General features: G+C 34.6%; 1 protein-coding gene across 2 annotated transcripts in view; it reads left to right on the top strand.

Moving 5' to 3' along the window:
* NALF1 (NALCN channel auxiliary factor 1) overlaps nucleotides 1-17,583 on the top strand; it is a 685,344-nt gene that overhangs the window by 541,280 nt on the left and 126,481 nt on the right. The gene's annotated exons all lie outside the window — the stretch shown is intronic.

Below are 17,583 nucleotides of genomic sequence, written 5' to 3'. Positions count from 1 at the left end.
TTTTCTATTTTTTACCATATCCAACTAAGTGTAGCTACTTTGAAGATGATGAAATTAAAAGAAGTAGATGTGTAAAGTAAGCTCACTTTCTGTGTTTAGAAATAATATAAATATTAATATGAATTACTATAATTGTCCAAATGAGTATAATGAAAGCAATCATGTGAATGAAAACTTATCTTGTTAAATAAAACTATAATTACATCTGATAAAATTGGTCCTGGGGCTGTATATACAGTGCATAGTCCTATCATGTTGCTATCTGGTTTGGTATTTTCTAGATTAATTTTCAAAACTGGTTCTGTAACTTCGTCAATCTACAAACAAGGCCATGAATAATTATCAAAGCAGTAACTTTGAATAATTGGTATCTTAATTATTGGATCCATAACCTTTAATAAATAGTGTAACCTCAGGTTCTCAAACCTTGATAGGCAGAGACTAAAAATTAAGTCAATTGGTATTTGTGTCTAAATTTCAGAAATTTATAACCCCATACTGTCCAAGCAGTGCCTCCAGGTCCTGTAGACATTTTAAGAGGAGTTCCCAGGAGTTAACTTACATGAACTAAGAAACAAAAAACCTATTTCCTGCTATGGACAATCATTCTCCCAACATGGCTGTGAGTGTCCCCTGAACCTTTGGGCACAACTGAGACTGCCCTGTACCTTCATTGTGAAAAACTGCAAGCATATAGAGAAAATTTTGTTGTAAAAACCTTATAGCCCTTCTTTCCCTCACAGAAAGCTTAACGGGAAAGCGTTCATGATTTGGCTCCCGTTCTGGAATCAGAAGTCTCATTTTTCTCCAATAACTGAAACATTTTTAAATTAGGCTGATAATTCTTCCTGGCACCTTCTATTTGACTGAGATTTTCATAGTCTTTAGTGTTCTCTCTGCTCCACCATCCCTCCTACACATGCACACAAATGTACACACGCTTACATACATATATTGTTTTGTCTAAACTCCTGTAGTATATAATAAATAATTTTCTCCTGCAATTTTTCCAGTCCCAATTAAACAAGGCTACAGTGTGAAGCTCATATTACTTTGTCTGATCAGCCCAGTATGCTCAAACCTATTATCTAAATGTAAAAATCTCTTGGCTCTCAAGCACAAGCAAATGATACACTCACTACTATTTAACTGATTTAATATGAACTTAGAACACAGTCTTTATCTAATATGAGAACAATTTTGTTTAACGGGGTTTTGGTAAATATGTTGTTTTTATATTGTAAATCCACCATATTGCCAATTCTTAACTGTCATATTTTTATGAGTATCATTCTCTAGGAACAAGAACGGGGCTCTTTGGAGAAATGGTTAATTTTAGGTGAAGACAGGGAAAAATAACAGATGAGCCTGAAACTTTGGGCATATTATCTCTTCTGTGATAGGATTTCCAGACATCGATCTAAGTATGAGAAAATATCAGGGAATCCCAAACACAGTCTGCAAAATAACTGATCAATTCTCATAAGAAGTATAAAGATCATGAAAAAGGAAAGAATAAAAGCTGTAACAAATGAAAAGACAATAAGAGGAACAATTAAGTGCAATGTGGGATCCTGATTTGGATCCTAGAGCAGAAAAAAAAATAATAGAAAAAACTGGTAAATTTTTAATAAACATTAATATTTATTTAAGAGTGTTATACCAGGCCCCAGCCAGGTAGCTCATTTGGTTGCAGCATCATCCCCATATGCCAAGGTTGTGAGTTCGATCTCCATTCAGGGCACATAGAAAAGGTAACCAATGAATGAAGAAATAAGTGGAAAAACAAATCGACATTTCTCTGTCTCTTTTTCTCTCCCCATTCCTCTGTCTCTCTCAAAATCAATTTTTTAAAAAAGAGTATTATGCCAAAGTTAATTTCCTGGCTTTGAGAGTTGAACTATACTTAAGTTGTTATTAGGAAAAGCAGAATGGACAGTACTGTACATGGGAACTCTCTGTACTACTTCTGTAATTTTTCTGCAAGTCTAAAATTTGTTAAAATAAAAATAAATAAATATATGTCTGTGTGTGTGAATGGATGAATGTGTATTTTTATTAACTCATTATAACCAAAACCTAATCTATTAAGTTTGGCCAAGCTTTAGTGCATAAATATAGAAAAGATTTTTGACTTAACTTTGAGACTTATATTGAGTGGATAACTGGTGGCTTTTACTGTTATAAGTGATCCCTTTAATTGTTTAAGAATTCCTCAGAGAATTGGATAACATTATTTGACTTGTATTGATTCATGGAGTTATTTATAAATGTGTCCTGTTTCTCATTTTGCTCCTAATGTATGCATAGTTCACATCCATGTGGCTATAAACTATTCAGCAATTAATTCATTAAGTCTGCCTGATGTTGCCAGCTATTAAATAACTTCAAAAGTCATTATCAAAATATAAAAATAAGATGGATTATTAAAGTAAAAATTATTTAATAAATGAGATTAACTCAAATTTGAATTGTATCTGCCAGGTTTGACCTGCTAGCAAGTGTTTCATCAGTTATTCTGATAGTCATTACTTTGCTCCAGAAGTTCTGAGATCCTTTGAATCTTCTTTTCTTCCTGTGAATTACATTTTCCTAATCTAACCTTTTGAACATAATTGGCTACCTTCTTGAGTAAAATTAAATGATAAAGTTACCCCTTCCTTTTAATATATGGAAGTCAGATATCCTATCCTCCTCTATAAGTTTTAGACATAGAAGTAATTTTATGGATAGACCTCATTTTAAAGAGAGAGCAGTGAGACTCAGGCAGGTAAATGAATTGTATAAGATCGCAATGGTTTTACTGATAATTTGAGAAAAATATTTTTTTCATTATCAAAGTAGTCATTAAAACATTCAACAAATACTAATTTTGTGTTACTATGTCCTCTGAAGGTAAAATAATGAAAAGACATGACTTTTTTTCCCACAGACCTTTCCATTTAGTGAAAAAGGGAAGAAAATCAGCAACTATAATAGAGCCCAGAAGATGCATAACAAAATCCCAGAGGAGAGGCCCATTATGCAGATTGAGAGGGTCGGAGATATTCAACATTAATTTCATTTGTATTTTCTATTACAGATCTATTAAATCAATGAAAAAAAAATACTGTGGTCTATGAGGGTCTGAGAGGTGACTAATAATGTGGCATTAATTTTCTAACTTTTTCTAGACTCTTTTGTCTGATAATTAACTAAGATGATATCTGCCCCCAGTCATTTGTGTAGGCAGAGCGGTGACTCTAGTGACCTCATTTTACCTTGGAACCTAATCTGCAAACACTTTCAATCACATTACTTTGTTTTGATCATCTCTTGCCACTCTGCAAGATTATATTTTTATTCACTTCTTATCTGGTAATTTTCTGTCTCCCCCATAAGGATTTTGACATTGGTACACTGCTGTGATCTAAAAGATTGCCTGAGGACTCATTCCTTAAAAAATATTTGTTAAGAGAATAAAATCTAGGCATCAGCTGATACCCATTGCTTGTCAATTTAAAGTAAAAATGCTTTCTCTTAAAATGTTTTTCAGTGTAGAACAGACTGACGGCTGTTAGAGGGGAGGGAGGTTAGGGGGCTGGGTGAAAAGGGTGAAGGGATGAAGAAAAAAGAAAAGGAAAAGAAAAAAAGAAAGAAAAGAAAAGAAAATCTAATAGACACATAGAGAAGGAACTTCAGCTGTTCCCTCACTAACAGTGGAAAAGGTGGGTTGCATTTTGAGGAATGACACTGAGCAAGAATGGTTCCTGAGCCACTGATGTCCAAGAGGTGGGAGAATTGGAGGAGCTGGCACTGGAAGAAATGCAACGCAAGGAGTGGCAACAATCAAGGTTCTCACACACCAGAAGCTAAGGAAAAGACCTGTTCTGAGTACTCTTCTCAGTAAATGGTACATTGTCTCATTTTCATCATACTCATACCCTTAACTTAAAAGAAGTTAGGTACACAGAAACAGTCTAAAGGAATGCTTTGGAGCTTGAGTGTGGCAGATAAAATTTTCAGCTCTGTCACTTCCCAGCTTTCTGATCTTAGACAGATTTCTTGAACTCTTCTTACCTCAGTTTCCATGTCTTTAAGATGGTCATGAATAACAGTACCACCCTGATGCCATTGTTGAGGAATATATCACTTAGGACATGGGAAGTGCTCAGAAGAGTACCCAGAACTTGTTAGGCGCTAAATAAATATTTGTGAAATGAACACATTTTCTAATACATTTTAGGTATTATTGTTTTTCTTGTTACTGTTATTATTAAGCAACTTCTCCAAAGTTCCTGAGTCTGAATGTTGGATCTGATATTTTGTAATTATGTGATCATGAACAAGTTTTGTAGAGTAAGGTTCCATTTCATTATAATGAATGGGATAGACAGCACCACCCTTCAAAGATTATAAGGAGTAAATAAAATGATGAAGATTGACAGAAGATCGAGAGTCAACTAGTTTGGCTATCTGTAGCAACCATAGCACGACTTTTCTCTTTTGCTGATTTTTGTCCTGAGTTCTGTGATTGGATGGTCCCAAACAGAGTGAGATTCGCAATAGAAATTTCTCACCTTAGCTAAACAGTCATACAACTGAGCAGACACTGCTAGAGTGCTTTTCAAACAGAACTGCAAAGTTTACCTCACAGTGGAAGAAAGCTAAGCAAGTCCTCGCAGCTTCTAGTGATGTAACAAGAGGAGCTTAAATCCTCTTGTTTTCTGTTTTAAATTTGTGCTAAGTTTGCTTCCTATGCAAATAATATCTGTTTATTTTTATATAAAATTATAAGGTTTTGTTGTTCAAGTCTTTAAGTAAAATTGCCTTTCCAACCAGATGCTTTAAATTTTCTGGATTTGTTTTGTTTTGTTTCCCCTAAAGCCTATTTCCCTAAATAATCTTGGGTAGTTCTTATAAATGCAAATTGCTGAGCTTTCCTCCAGAAATTCTGAGGACCAGGCCAAGGAATTTACATTTTTCACAAGACTCCAAGGGAATACCAAATGGGCCCTATACAAGAATGACTCAGTATTAATTACCTCTGTATGCATAAAGTTGAGTTTTGTTTTGGTTTTTCTTCCAGAAGCCTTTTGCTGGATGCTAGGGTGAAGATCAAATTCCACTTAGTAACAAGCAGGGAAATGAGAGCTGTAAACACCCAGTAAGGTTTCCCATGGCCTTTGGTTATTGGTGGAATAAATCATGACTGTAGCATTTTCTATTTTCAGGGCAAATTCTTAAAAAATTAAAAAAAAAAAAACTAATGCATACTTTTCAAAGAATCATACTCCAATAAAAGTAGAATAGCTATGATGAGATATCAGATTTAATTTACATATTTATATATTCTTATTGAATTATGTTGAAGGTTAAAATGTCTCATAACTGTTCTTTTCTGAAATTAAATCTATTTAGAGTATTGCAATTTTTTGTTAAAGTAAAACACGTAAAATATTTTGAGATAAAACATTCTTTTGCAAAATAATTTTGTTACTTTTCATTAAAAATAATTTATGAGTCCTCATCTAGAAATAAATAATTTTAAATATAGTTTTGGAGATATTTTCAGGTTATCCTTTATCAATATAAACCACATAAAGGAGGAGTTTTATTTCTTATTATAATTTAGTATTTAAGATAATGAACTAGAACACACTATTCAGGGCATAATTTGTCATTGTTGTTCACACCAACATAGATAATGGGTAATGAAGAGGCTTCCAGAATAAAGATATACTTTAGGAAAGAAGATGTTACATGTGAGATTGTATATTTGAGCTAATTATTAAGGATGATCAAACTACAAAATATGGCACATTAGAAAGAGTGCCTAAGGAGAGACAATGATAAAAGCACATTGTAGTTAATGAAAGGTAAGCTTTAGCCAACTAAGAGCAAGCAACAGTCTTTGTTTCCTGGAATTTTCCTCACAATCTCAAGTGAGGGCTAGAGGACATACTACACTTTTTATTAATAACTGTTTCTAAATGTGTCAGAAAAAAGTGGTACTGTATTTCCTTTTATTCAATTACTTGCAAATTTGAAAATAAACTCAGAAATCTATGCCAGCCTGTAAACAACTATAGATAATATGTACATAAATATATATGTATACATGTATATATGTGGCACATAAAGGCATTCCTGAATATCAATTAGTTCACTTAAAGTGTTGAATGGTATCATTTTAAAATGAAATACTGTTAACAACAAATACATTTTTATTTTATTGCTATTTTTTTAAGGGGAGAGGGAATTACACTGGTTAGTTAAAACCACCAAAAGAAATTTCCTGGCATGAAATCATCCACCGTGATTTGTAGCAAAAACTATTTGTTTCCTGTTGCTGTAGAAAGTGGGGTGGCATTTAGGTTTCTGGGATGGGGATACTTAGTATTTCAAACACTTGAAAAAGGAATTCTACCAGTGAAGTCTACTGAAGTCCAAGCATCCTCTGCATATAGGACAGTTCTGCCACTATCCTACCAGGAGATGGAAATGTCAGTATTCTATTGACTGTCACCCTTGCTCCTCTGACTATTCCTAGACAGTCATATCAACACTTGCTGACATTTGAACAAGCTCATTACTGTGATTGCTGGTCCTGGGAAATGGTTTGTCTTTTAAATTCATTTATTCTTCAATATCTATTCATTTACATTTTGTGACTCATTGGGATGGCCATATTTTTTAATGTTCTTTTAATCATTGAAACATCTATATTTCAAGTGATTCTGGTAGAGTGTTGGTGATGAATTCATCCAGGAAATAGCTTTTGTAGCCACAAATGGCTTTCAGCTGGATGACTGCAGATGGAGACTGATGGATTTGCATGTGTCTACACTCCCTAAAAGGATCTGCAAATGTGGATCTGACTGTCTTCTAGTTCATTGGTCTCTAAACCATCAGCAAACAGTTTTGAACAAAACTCCCCAATAGGTGTATATGTGTGTGTGCCTATGTGTTTACATGTGCATACAAATATATAGTATGTTGTATCATAACATATATATATATGCATACCATGACATACCTCTATAATGTATTACCTACATTATAAAACAACAACAATAACAACAAAAAAGCAAAGAATATTTAAGAGAAGTCATTTATCAAGTTTTTCAGTGAGCATTTATTGAGCACTTATTTTGTACCTGGTATTATTCTAAGAGATGAGGATTCAGCAGTGAATAGGACAAAGTTTGATACCACATAGGGCATGTATTTTAGTGGACAGATAAACAATACATAAGTAATATAGTGTTTGATAAGTATTCTGAGGAAAAAGCATGGTTTGTTGTTTAGAAAGTGATGGGAACTGAAAGGGTATTATTTTAGCTAGGGCAGTCAGGAACGCTTGATAGAGAGAGAGACAGTGAAGAAAATATTTGAAGAAGAGAAAATAAAAAGTGAAATGCTTTGAGACAATGGCAGATGGGATAAAGATAAAATAAAATAGCTTTATTAACAGTTAATAAGACACTGTTAAAGCAAATAAGAATATATCTCTTTTTTACATACTCTTTTTAATACTTTTGATTTTTTTGAGTTGTTTGTTTTATTTGATGGGTTTGTTATTATTTTAACTAAAATGTAGCTAATGGAGAACTTGTACCGGGAGGAAGAAGAGAGAGTATAACCTGTGAAACTTTTTTTTAAGTCAACACATAAAAATTGTATTTAATATTTTCTACCAAGACATGAGACTGGTCTGCTATTAAGTATGCTTTAAAATCTTTCAACAGTCATTAATTTTGACTAGATTTTATGATAAAAGCATAGTTATAAAATTTTATATTTGTTGTTTTGTTATCTTTTATTAATAAAGACCTAGAAGACAAGGATCAAGTCTTTTGAAGTATCTGTATATCATGGTGAAAATATAGAACCAGAAACACACAGAATCTTAAATTTATTAATAATGACTTTGCACAATTTAAGCAAATTTCAGGTCATTATGCTAGGATATAAATCTCATATTTGGTAATCAGAATTCCATGTATTGTAATAAACCTATCTTCAGAAAAAGCTCCATGAATTCTGAAAGAAAGCTTAATCGCTTACTGCTTATTTGACTTGTTTAGAGTATCAGATTATCAAACAAAATTTTTTAAAAATTTAGACAGCAATCAAGAACTGTAGTAACACACTTGCTTACATTATGTATTATTTACATATGTCACTGCAGAATGGGAAAAGTCTGAACTTTCTAAAACACACTCATACATAGAGGGGGCCAGATTGCTATATGGTGTTGTATTTGTGCAATGTTCCAATGACAAAGACTGAATCTATTTATACCAGAACAGTTTTCTTAACAGTGTATGTTGAGGAATGGTAGTAGAGATAAAGTGAAGGTTATAGTTACCATATACTTTTAGTCACTAACAGTTCTTATCAATTCTGCAGTATAGTAATCATTGCACTCCTTCCTCATGATACGGCTATGGGGGAAATGGAGTCAGTCAGGCTCCCTCGCCTGGATGTCCGGGCATGAATGGCTCAGTGACACTAGCTGGAAACCCGCAGGTGCAGAGCACTTGCCATTATGTAACCAAGGATGTCATACTCTGGCATGCAGCCAGCTTCGTCTATGCTTAGTATATAGGGAGATGGGACTTTCCCCCTGTGCAGATTGCCCCAGCACATGGAATAAAGGCATGTCAGATATCCTGATGGCTCTGTGTATTTTCTTCCCTCTGCCAGAATCCCAAGTGAACCTGCCTGGCCTCAAATGGTTGCAGAATAATGGCTCATGAGTCTATGTCTATTTTTTAAATAATTGAAGTGAAATTCACATAACATAAAATTACCTAATTTAAAGTGAACAATTACTTCACTGGCATTTAGTATATTCACCTGTTGTACAACCAACACCTCTATCAAATTCTAAAATATTTTCATCACTCCAAAGTAACACCCCTCACATTAACCAATTTTTCCAAATCCCCTTTCCTCTAGCCCATGGCAACCATCAATCTGAATTCTGTGTCTATGGATTTATCTCTTCTGGATATTTTGTGTAAATGAAATCATACAATATGTGATCTTCTGTGTCTGACTTCTTTCCTTTAGCATAATGTTTTCAAAGTTCATTAATGTTGTAACAAGTAATAGTACTTCATTATTTTTTATGACTAATATTACATTATATACATATTTGGATAAATAAATTTTGAGACATATATTTGTTTATATATAAATTGATGGACATTTGGTCTCCACTTTTTGGGTATTGTCAATAGTACAGCTATGAACATATGCATATATGTATCATGTATATGAGTAACTTTTCTATTTTTTTCATTGTGGGGTCATATGGTAATTCTACATTTAATTTTTAGAGGAACTGCCAAACTGTTTTTTACAGCAACTGAAACCTTTTATGTTCCTGTCAGAGTGTAGATTTTCTATTTATCTTCGATTATTAATACTTTGATTATATGGTGTCTCAATTTTGATCTCTTTGAGTTTATCCTACTTGGAGTACTTAGAGCTTCTTGAATGCATACATTAATTAATGTCAACAAATTTAGGAAATTTTTGATAATTATTTCTTTATTTTCTTTCCTTTTTCTTCTTCTCTCCTTTTGGGATGTCCATAATTTATACATTGGTTAATTTTAAGTAGTTTCTCAAAGATTTCTTAGGATTTGTTCACTTTTCCTTATTTTTTTTCTTTCCATTCTTCATGCTGGATACTTTCAATTGTTCAGTCTTAAAATTTGCTGATTATATCTCCCATGTACTCTAATCTTCAGTTGAACTTATCTAATATTTTATTTAATTATTTATTTCAGTTATTGTACTTTTCAATTCCACAACTTCTACTGAATTATTATGTTAGTTAACTTGGGATTTGAGTGCCATAACAAAATACCATAAACTGAATGGCTTAACGGAAACTTATTTCTGCCAGTTTTGGAGGCTGCAAACCCAAGATCAAGGAGCCAAATTTTTTCTCTTTGCTTGTAGGTGGCACTCTCTCTCTGAGGGCTAACATGACCTGTTCTTTATTTATTCATAGAGAGAGAAAAAGAATGCTTTCCTGTTTCAATTAATTATAAGGGCACTAATCCTACCAAGATGCCGGGATCACTAGTGGCAAAATTGGAGCTAGCTGGCCGCCACACCAACTATTTGATGAGTCAACGAGTTCACCAGTTCTACCTCTCCCTTATCCTTCCCAGTGCATTCTCTCTGTTATAACCCTAATCCAGGCCTTACTGGTATTATTCACTCCATTGTTTGCTATATGATTTAAGCCTGACCACAAAAGCATTGTCTGGGATGGAATATTGGTGTTAATGATGACACATTGAAGTTTGAGACGGTGTTGCTCAAATTAGCAGTGTCAATTTATATTACACAAAATAAGGTTAAAGCAGAGAGATGGGATCTGCTCTTCCTGATTCTTCCATCTTCTTTCAGTGAGGTGCACCAGCTCAGTGGTCCATACAGTCAGGGCAGAGTGAAAACTTTTTGGGTCAAGTTTGCAGAAGTCAGGACTGTGGACCCACAGCCTGCACAGGCCACTAGAGACTCCTTATCAACACTCAAGTGTTAGTCATTTCTCTTTCATTGTGTTCTTTTTTTTTAATAAATATTCAGTAATTGGTTGCATTATTTTATTTTATTTATTTATTTGTTTGTTTATTTATTTATTTATTTTTTAGAGAGAGGGGAAAGGAGAAAGAGAGGGAAAGAAACATCAGTGTTCTTGCCTCTCACTTGCGCCCCCAACTGGGGACCTGACGTGCAACCTAGTCATGTGCCCTGACTGGGAATCAAACCAGCGACACTTGGCTCGCAGGCTGATGCTCAATCCACTGAGCCACAGCAGCCAGGGCTTCATTGTGTTCTGTTTTTGTTTTTTTTTCCTGCATCACATGCAGAGCTATAGACATTCTGAAATGTCCTCTTCGTCTCTTCTCATTTTGTTTCCTTTAATTAAAATATTTTCCCTTGTGTCCAAATTATACCAATTGTTAAAGGATGAGCTCAAGTTCCACATTTCTGTGATGCCTTTCTTGTTCCTTCCTGCTGTGAAAAGAACCTCATTATTTCAAGAATCCCATTGCATTTCATCTGTAATGCTCTTATGGGACATATCACTGTCAACCTTGTATCAGAGTTATTTGTGTATATTTCTTATGCTCTCCATTATATTAGGAGTTCCTTAAGAGCAGAATTTTTGTCTAATTTACCTTTATATCCCCAGAGCACCTGCAGTATTTTGCATGCAGCAAGCACTCAACATATTTTTGGAATAAATTAAAATATTAACCAATTAATATTTATAAGAGTACATGTCCTATATGTAGATCTTTATATTCACAATCATATAGGGATATGAAAAGATGGATATGCATCATAAAACATTTCACAGAAATATTAAATTAATTAAGCGTATCTAAAGCTCTGTTATAGCAGACTGTTAATGCAAAGGGCTGCAATACTCCATTTTGATCATATGCATTCTCTTAGCTGTTTAGAAAAACTAGAGACATAGTTTTCAATTGTGAGACATTTGAGTTTGACACACAAGTTTATATTCTTGTAGCTTCCATAGACAAGTGGTAAAATAGACACACTACAAACTACTCATTTTATTAGTATTTGTCCTTTAGTTTGAACAATTTGCCTAAAGGAGGCTATTTAGAGAATAAAGTCTCTTAGAATTCTTCAGTTTGCATCAAAATAAAGACATACAAATTTGTTGGAACAAATTGTATCTTAAGAATATTTTTCCATCATTCAATAAATGTATTTAAGCTATAGCTTACCTTCTGGTTGTATGTTATGTGATTATACTTTAGAAGTTAATCAATTAACAAATGTTTGCATTTATCATTCAATCAGCAACTTCTTCATGATCAAACATGGGACATTCCTAAGTGTTTGTTGGGACCTCATTTATCAAAATACTGATGCAAAGATAAAAAGATATAAAGCCTACTAGCCCTTATGCAGTTCACTGTATAAGCGAGATGTAGTATTTATATAAGTAACTAAAAACATAATTGAAGTTAAGAGATTAAAACTGAGAACCTTGAAATTTTAGAGTAGAGAGAGAATATTTTCATCAAATATCAATAAAAGCATTTGAGCCTTACACAATAAAGAGGGAAATTGAAAAGTTGATAATTGTCAGTGGGAGAATTCCAAGGTTCAGAGACATAAAGTGCAGTATTGATCACCTAATAATACAGTCCATCTGGAGAGCACAAAATTCATAGGTGGACAAGCTATTTTTGGTACTGTAAAAAACAGAAGAGTAAGAATTGAGGAAATTCCCTCTTAATTGGCATTTAGAAAGTAACTGCTGGCTGTTGAAGTATGGGAGTAGATTGCAAGTCATTATTGAGCAGGTGGAGAGGAAATGAAGATAGCAAGTGGAGATTGTGGGTAACGATGATAAGAAAGGAGAGATAAAACTACCTGTTGTAAAGATCAAAGGTTTAAGGTAGGATTTTTAAGACAAGGAAGCACGTTGTAGGCAGAGTGGAGAGAGACAGAGAGATTAAAGAGGAAGAGATAATGGGATAATTGATGGTGCAAGGTCTGAGAAGAGGAGATTTCAAGAGCATCTCTGGATAATTTTGCATTAGAAATGATTGAAGAATTGGGGCAGCTATTTCTTCCTCTGTGTCTGGGGGAAGTAGAGAGTAGATGAGTGTTTTGAGGAAAAAGAGATGTAGCATAGAAAGAGCTCAGATCACTATGGCCTTGAACTCAGTCCTGTTAGGGACTAATGTAGAAACTGTGGCAGTTGAGAGAATTAATTTGTTAAAAATAAAAATAAAAAAATCCTGAAAAAAGCAAATAGGCAGATGGACAATTGAGAAAGAATAACATTCATTTTCCTTGAATTTAATCAATTTGATTGCCTGACTTTTTCTAGAAACCTTGAAGCAATGTGGAAAGGGAAATTTTGTATAACATGGAAAGTTTAGCAGAATATTTAAAGCAGATAACAAATTCCAGTGTACTCTGGAAAACATTATTCAAAATGTGCAGACTAATAATCTTTTTTTAAAGTAATTCTACTTCAAAGCCAGTCATTTGTAGATTAAAAGGATTAGGTAAATTACTATCAGTACCAAGACTCAAAGTTTTTTTTAAAAATCAAGTTTTGTAATTAGTTAAGAAATGGTTTAATTTTACATAAAACAACTACTGGCATCCAGATTTACCTCATATATTCAAAATATATGGCATTCTTGTTTTGCTCTAGGATTTTAGATTATAAGAAACATGATAGACACATCCACTCTTTTCATTCATTCACTTATTTATCACATTTGGTGTACAGTACTCTTGAGTGTTAACGAATATTATAGGAGTGTCAGAAAGAAAAAGGAGTAAAAAACCCACACTATGCCTCATTCCAGGGAGTTTATTGTCTGATGTCTTCTTCTATGTACATATCATCTATCTATCTATCTGTCATCTATGTATTTATCCTGCATGAACAAATATCATATATCATGGACTTATTAGCAGTGATACTTTTTTTTTTATTGTTTTGACAAATGATAAACAGAACATTAGACCAGGAGTTTAGGAAAGACAAAGATCAAAATGGAATCCAGATTTATTATGAGAATGATTGGTGTTAAAATACATGAAACAATCTAGGTAGTAACCTCTACTAAATATCCTCAAAACAACAAATGTGCCTGAATGGTGAGTTAATCATTAATGAGACCTATGAGTAACGCGATAACTAATATTTTGTGACACATTTTTTTAAAGTATATTTTATTGATTATGTTGTTACAGTAGTTACAATTTTTTCCTCCTTTGCTCCCCTTTTCTCCAGGATTCCCATCCTCTCTTAGTTCATGTCCATGGGTTGTGTATATAAGTTATTTGGCTTCACCCTTTCCTATATTATTATTAACTTTCCTCAGTCTATTTTGTACCAACCAATTATGCTTCTTAATCCCTGCACCATTTCCCCATTTTTTCCCTCCCCCCTTCCAGTTGATAACCCTCCAAATGACCCCCATACCTATGATTCTGTTTCTATTCTGGTTTGCTTAGTTGGATTTTGTTTTTATTTTTTAGATTTAGTTTTTGATAGTTGTGAGCTTGTTGTCATTTTAGTGTTCATAGTTTTGATCTTTTTCTTAAGTAAGTCCCTTTGACATTTCTTATAATAATGGCTTGGTGATGATGAACTCCTTTAGCTTTACCTTGTCTGGGAAGCACTTCATCTGCCCTTCTATTCCAAATGATAGCCTTACTGGATAGAGTAACCCTGGTTGCAGGTTGCCTTTCATCACATTGAATACTGCTTGCCAGTCCCTTCCTGCCTGCAAAGCGTCCTCTGAGAAATCAGTCAATAGTCCTACAGGTACCCCCCTGTAGGCAACTCTCCACCTCTCTCTTGCTGCCCCCAGGACTCTCTCTTTATCTTTCACCTTTGCCATCTCAGTCATGATGCATCCTGCTGTGGTCCCCTTTAGGTCCAGCTCGCCTGGGACCCTCCGTGCTTCCCGGACCTGTATGTCCATCTCCTTCACAAAATTTGGGAAGCTTTCCTAATTTTTTTCAATTCTTGCTTCCTCATTGTGCACTGGTTGACTGTTTTTTTCTTCCTTAGGTTCCAAATCGTTGATTTTAACCCCAGTTTCCTTTTCTTCACCATTGGTTTTGTGTGGAGTTTCCTTCGTTTCACTTAGCATGGCTTTCACTTCTTCTCTTATGTGGCTGCCATACTCAAGCATATCTGTCAAACCTGTGAGCATCTTTATCAGCAGTGTTTTGAATTCTTCCTGTGTTAAGTTGTCTGTGTCCTCATCTGTTAGGCTGGCTATCTCCTTCTCACTTAGTTCTCCCACTGGAACCTTGATCCATTTTCCCTTTTGGGCGATACTTCTCTGTCTCCTCATTCTGACAGGTTCTTGTGTTTGTTTGCCTCTGCATCCCAGGTAGAGCTGTTGCTCCTATTATATTGTAAGGAGCAGAGCCTTAGGGATTCATCAGTACAGGGCGACCTCTTTCACCACGTTGTGGCACTGCAGGTGGGAAAATAGTCCGAAAGGGAACAATGCCACCTGCCCAGCATTTGCCCCTTTTCCAGGCACTTCTCCCACTTCTGCACCAGACTGGTGCCCCTCTAGCTGGTGCCCTGGCCATCATTCCCAGAGTCGGTGGGTCTGTGGATGTTCTAGGACCATGGGGGCCCTTTAAACAAGTGGACTCTGCTGAGAGACCAGCAGTTTCTGCCTCCACCCCAACCCCCACTGGTCTGCAGTGTCAGAAGCAATGAAGCTTGATTTTCCCCAGTGCTGGGACCATAATCTTCAATGTCTGATGTCTAGTGAGGAGCTGGGAATGCTCCCTATGTGTACCTCTTGACTTTTTAAAATGTGTGACTACATTTTCTGCTGATCTGCTGCTGCTGCCACCACACCACATCCTCTCCGCCTCAGCTCCCCACCTCCTACCTGTCTGGACGAGTATTTTTTCTTTATATCTTTGTTTGCTGTAGTTCCATGCAGTTTGATTTTCTTGAACTTCTGGTTGTTTCTAGTTGTGAGGTAGTTGTATTCCTTCTTAGTTATAGAGGGAAACGCGGCATGTCTGTCTACGCCTTCATCTTGCCTGGAAGTTGTGACACATTTTTAAACATCTTGCAAAAACTATGTTCTTAGCCATAAATCATGGTATCAAATGGAAACACATTGGCTATTTGGGGGCACTTCTCCTCCTTAATTATTAAATCAGCAATGTTAAAGGCATAGAGAGATTAATGATATGTAGTAAAAGTTTTACACACTTTAATTAGAAAAACAACATCTACTGAAAAGGATTCATGGGATAGTCCCATGATGATGATATGGGGCAGAATATGTAAAATATGTACAGTGCCAATCACATTAATTTTATTTTTTAAACTCTCACTGTCTTGTTTTAAAGTTATTTTGGTTTGATGTTACAATTAGGAATCAATTTCATAAACTTTCTCACTAATGTTTTTTGAAATTACCAATGAGTAGAAGAAATGCCGAGACTTTGTTGATAATATGGGGAAGAGGCAAAATAGAAACATATTTGCATCGTTTAGTGACTGGCTTCACAGGCCAATTTTATTACGAGGATGGGTGACTTTAAGTAGCCTTTTTCCAGTGCAATGCTAATGAAAACCTGACAGCTGAGTCCCAAATTTAGATACTGATAATAGCTCTTCTTGGCCTGTAGAAGTAGCTAAATTTTGACTGAGCAGAGGAATAGAAAGCTTTCCTTCTGCATAATTAAGTTTTTTGAGAAAATTGCCTGAAGTAGAAACAAATATGTCATTATTTCTTTCCTGAGAGAAAAGAAAAATGAGGCAAAGTTATGAATAATACCAATTGTCTAACTCTTAAAGTTATATTTTGTTTGCTAACTGGACATCAACAGGATAATTTGTTATGCAGCAATACATTAGCTAGCTTTTAATTTGCTTATACATGATTTATTACTTTGGAGATGGAATAGAGATATATAATTTATATTTAAACACTCAACTGAAACACAAATTCTGCAATACAACATTCATAGCCCTATTAGAGAAATATCTGGATAAAAAATATATACATACTGCTGGAAATTTAGTTTTAAAAATAATTCACCTATTCTAAAAAAGGTGGTATTCAGAAATTAGTACAATCATGCCTAAAAAAGCTTATTGTCACTAGCCATTTCAATACTAATAAAAGTTTGTGTACAACTTTTGAAACTGTGTGTAGTTTATACATATGATCCCTCGCTGAAGTGAAAGATTTCATAGTATATGTAAGACACTTCACACTGATTCATCAAAAACACAGGTTCGTCACAAGTGATATCTTTGAATTATCTTCATTCTCTCCCTTTATATCCAACCATCACTAAGTGCTGTTATGCTACTCTTTGCAATATGTTTCAAACCCTTACCTTCTTCTCTCTTCTCATTTTTTCTTCCAGCCACGTAAGAACTTTACCAATTCCACCTATTCTACTACCATAGTCTTCTAACAGATCTCTCCACCAATGGTCTCTTACATGCCCAGAGCAACTCCACACACCAGTGTCCATCTGAAATATTACAATAATCACATTACTTCCACACTCTAAAAGATTTACTTGTTTTCTGTAACCAAGAGAATGGGTGTAACATATTTTGAACTAGAAGTAATGTTTTCTGAAAATGTCACTATAAATTTCTTGTTTGTTTTGCTTTGCCATATTGTATTCTTCTATTGTATTAACATTACAAAACCATTTTCAATATACTGGTTGCTAGGTGTTCCACAGAAGAAAATAACTCTGTTGTTACCTGTGTGAAATGTAGCATATCTTCACTCATTTGGGTATTCACCATGTGCAGAAGCAAGGGAGGATACAGGCTTTGTGGATGTCTATTTAAAAAATGCAATTCACCAGTACAAAATTTTGTATGAAAGTAAAATATTGGTTAACATGTAGGAGAAAAATTAAAACAGATCACTGGACCTCTGAAGATTCAGGTTCTTTTTAACTTTTTCAATCACAGACTTGAGAAACTATTAGTATGGTAATTCCTCTCCCCAGCAAAATATAGAGGTCCACACCCATAAAAATTTG

Source organism: Furipterus horrens, unplaced genomic scaffold, assembly GCF_987537825.1.
Source record: "Furipterus horrens unplaced genomic scaffold, mFurHor1.1.pri manual_scaffold_12, whole genome shotgun sequence".
Taxonomy (NCBI): domain Eukaryota; kingdom Metazoa; phylum Chordata; class Mammalia; order Chiroptera; family Furipteridae; genus Furipterus; species Furipterus horrens.
This window is presented reverse-complemented; position numbering and strand designations above follow the sequence as displayed.